We start from the raw sequence: 4,341 nt of genomic DNA, 5'->3' as shown, positions 1-4,341 counted from the left end.
CCTACGCATTTATCAGGAATTTAAGTGAGAAATTGTTTACGTAAATTCACTATCGTTGGAAAGAGACCATCTAAACTAGTATAGGTGAATATATCACATAAAAAACATGTCTAGAAGGAATACACAAAGTTTGCCCAGAGAAAACAGAAAATATAGAAAAACTTCCATATGAAAACTAAGTTTCCGTTAGGGAATTCATGATTAGCAAGATAAAACAGGATGGACTTCTCCTGTTGGAGGTCTCAGTAAATCTGTCTAAAACATACTAAATGTTCTCCCTGAGGGCAAGCCTGGTTTTCTTAAGATACATAATTTTCTGTATAGCAAGAGGGTGAGAGTTTGATCATAAATATTAGACAGGTATTTTATACAACATTGTCTTGAAGACTGATTAAACCAATTACTGATTTACCCTAAATATCACTCTATTTACTGATCTTGGGAGTCATTTTCTCAAAACAGACGGAATTCTTTAAAAAAAGCACAACACCCAGAGCAAAAATAGTCTTGTTAGTTTATCTGGACAATTGTTTACGTCAAAGTGGCTTCAGGAATTAGTTTGTTTTTCCAAAAGGACACCCAAAGGCGATGGCCTGTGTGGGCTGCCCCATCCTCTATGAAAGCCAGAAACCTGGATTCTGGGAGAATTACATATAACTCTCATGGTTTTCTCTGTTATAGACTCTTTGATCAAAAATGCTCAATTAGTATCCTTTTTGAAGTTCTCAGGCACCACACAGCAAATCAGGAGGTAGGATAGAAACACTAACATTAGGCCGATTGTACGAAATAACCAATGAAACCATGACCCTAAGGTCTTTGAACCAAGGAAACAAATCTCCTGAGGTGTTTGTCTGTGCATAAGCAGCATCCGTAACTGCTTTTCATGTGCCCCAGCAACAACTACATTCTGCCAAACCTAAGATTGTTAATTCAAGAGTTAACAATATCTAAACCCACTAGTTAGATAACTTAGGAGAAAAGAGGAATATGGTTTCTTATCTCCGGAAAGTAGAACCTTAAAGCATTTCTTATTTCCAGAAAGAAAAACCTTAAAACATGAGAAATATTCCCCATAAAACCCATAGTGTCATATCGTTTCCTCGGCCTTATGTAGTTAACTTCTCTTTCATGTGATACTGCATCAACCACAGTCTGTGAACCCACCAGTATTTGCATAAGAATTTTGGAAATTTTGATTGAGTCTACTCACAGTCTCTTTCATAAGACCAATATAGTCCATCTTTTTTTTTCTTGAGATATTCTGGTCATATGTATTCAGAAAGTAAAAACTTATCTGTAGATGACAAAACTTAATACAGTCATGACTAGTTTATAAACATAATTCTTAATGGTGAAAGACCTGATAGAAATTAATTACAACCACAACACAAAGGCCAAATAAAATCAGTTAAAAAAAGTTTTCGAAGCATATTTTTAAAGAACTTCAGATGTAACACATAACCTTGGGACATAATACCATATAGTTAGAATATATCAAGAATATACTGGGCGCGGGGCATGAACCTCTCCACGGACCTAGCTTCCTTCGCGTCTGTAGCTCCTGCCACCATGTCCATCACCGTCCAGCGGGAGTTTGATGAGCTGGATGCTCGGAATTGTTGGCAGCAGCTGTACCTGGAAATTTGAAATGAGTCCCATGACTATCCTCATAGGGTGGTCAAGTTTCCAGAAAACAGAAATGGAAACAGATACAGAGATGTGAGCCCATATGATCACAGTCGTGTTAAACTGCAAAATACTGAAAATGATTATATTAATGCCAGTTTAGTTGACATAGAAGAGGCACAAAGGAGTTACATCTTAACACAGCGTTCACTTCCTAATACATGTTGTCATTTCTGGCTCATGGTTTGGCAGCAAAAGACCAAAGCAGTTGTCATGCTAAACTGAGTTGTAGAGAAGGAATCGGTTAAATGTGCACAGTACTGGCCAAAAAAGATGACCAAGAGATGCTGTTTAAAGAAACAGTATTTATTGTGAAGTTCTTATCAGAAGATGTGAAATCATAGTATACGGTGCATCTACTACAACTAGAAAATATCAATAGTGGTGAAACCAGAACAATATCTCACTTTCATTGTACCACCTGGCCAGATTTTGGAGTCCCTGAATCACCAGCTTCATTTCTCAATTTCTTATTTAAAGTGAGAGAATTTGGCTCCTTGAGCCCTGAGCATAGGACCGTTGTAGTTCACTTCAGTGCCGGCATCGGGCGATCTGACACTTTTTCCCTAGTAGACAGCTGTCTGATTTTGATGGAAAAAGGAAATGATACTAACATTAAACAAGTATTACTGAACATGAGAAAATATCGAATAGGACTTATTCAGACACCAGATCAGCTCAGATTCTCATATATGGCTATAATAGAAGGAGTAAAGTTTATAAAGGGAGATTCAAACATACAGAAACTGTGGAAAGAGCTTTCTAAGGAAGACTTGTCTCCTGCTTTTGATCATTCACCAACCAAAATAGTGACTGAAAGATACAATGGGAACAGAATGAGCTTAGAAGAAGGAAAACTTACAGGTGACAGGTGTACAGGACTGTCCTCTGAAATGCAAAATACTGTAGAGGGAAAGAGTGAGAGTGCTCTGCGGAAATGTATTCGAGAGGACAGAAAAGCTAACACTGTTCAGAAGGTGCGACAGATGAAGCAGAGGCTAAATGAGACTGAACGAAAAAGGCCAAGATTGACAGACACCTAAGTATTCACGATTTGAGAATATTCTGCAACTATAAATTTTGAACCATTGATGTGCAAAGCAAGACCTGAAGCCTACTCCAGAAACTAAAGTGAGGCTTGATAGACCTGTAGATTGCCTCACAGCTGTCTGTTTACAAAGTAAACTTTACATCCAGGGAATGAAGAACACCCACCAGCAGAAGACTTTACAGAATCCTTTAATTTGATGTATTGTTTTTTAATGCGTGTATGAAATGTAGAAAGATGTAAAAGAAACAAATTAGGGGAGACTACTTTGTATTTTGCCATTCCTTCTGTATTTTTATACTTTTTTGGCAGCATTAAGTATTTTTATTAAATAGAAAAAAAAAAAAAAGAATATACCAAGACTGAGGCAGAGCCAAGATGGCAGAATAGACAGAAGCTTCCGGCAAGCCCTCTTTACAACAAAGACCCGAAAAAACAAGTGAAATGAGTATATTTATGACAAGCTAGGAGCCCTGAGCATCAAAGGCAAGTTTAGAAAATGAACAGAGGGTCAGGGGGAGGAAGAGACAGTTCAGAAGCAGAGAGGAACTAATGGAGCTGAATCACAGGGAGCCCTCAGGCACCATTCCTGGAACAGCGGAGGCAGGCTGGTACTAGCATTCAGCCACAGCTTCCTCAGGGAGAAGCAGTCAGCTGCACAGCCCACTCACACCTCTGGAGCCAGAGAAGAATGGCGCTCTGGGAAAAAGCTAAGTACTTCTGTATATTTTACTGCGCTCCCCCCCCCCACAAGCTGGCTTCAGTGGCTGAATTCCCTGGGCCTCAGATAGGCATTGTTGAGCACCTAGCGCCATCCTGTTGGCCTGGGAGAAGGAAAAAAATTTGCAACTAGAGGAAAACATAATTTGCCATCTCCACTAGCCGGGGGAGCTCAGGACAGAAGCGGCTCCTTCCAGCCATAAACTGTCTGTGGACTTTGAGCACCTTTCCCCTCTGCATGGACCTGTGTGAGCCCATTTCAGGAGAACAGGCCCTTGTTGGCAAACTCCAACTGTTTCAGCGGTGCGGTGGAGAGGTGGGTGTTTGATGTTTGACATTGCTTTGCCTGTTAAACAGGGTCCTCACCTACCCACATCAGGGCCTAAGGACTGATAACTCCACTCAGGTCACCCAGCCACCCACGACAGGTGTCCAAGGATAACTGGTACCTCCCAGTCCTTACAACCAAAATCATTGGGTGCCCATGGTCCATCTGCAGAACCCACCCACCTGCACGCTCTAGGGAACAGGGATGCGTTTTCCTCAGAGACAGTCGGAGGTCGGTTCTCAGCCCCCTGCCTTGTTCAGACCGTGACCCCCTGCTGCAATCAGATACCGGTATATACGCCAATCACCCCTGCTCCTCTAAGACTGTAGGACAGAGCCTGTACCACACGCTTGATGATCACCTACCTGGAAACCTGAGCTGAATTCATACAAGAAAACTGAATGGACTCCTAGACTGATATACCTGATAACACCTCTAGCCATCTGGGGACAGGACATCAGAGCTCCAAAGGCAAAAATAATCAAGCTAGCTCGCTCAAGCAACCCATGTGAGCATATCAAAACAAAACAAAGCAAAAAGCTATGACACAGTAAGC

General features: G+C 41.1%; 1 pseudogene; it reads left to right on the top strand.

Moving 5' to 3' along the window:
* The first annotated feature begins 1,572 nt into the window (after positions 1-1,572).
* On the top strand, positions 1,573-2,798 carry LOC126062125 (tyrosine-protein phosphatase non-receptor type 2-like; annotated as a pseudogene).
* Positions 2,799-4,341: the final 1,543 nt, after the last annotated feature.

The sequence above is a fragment of the Elephas maximus genome, chromosome 19 (genome assembly GCF_024166365.1).
Source record: "Elephas maximus indicus isolate mEleMax1 chromosome 19, mEleMax1 primary haplotype, whole genome shotgun sequence".
Taxonomy (NCBI): domain Eukaryota; kingdom Metazoa; phylum Chordata; class Mammalia; order Proboscidea; family Elephantidae; genus Elephas; species Elephas maximus.
This window is presented reverse-complemented; position numbering and strand designations above follow the sequence as displayed.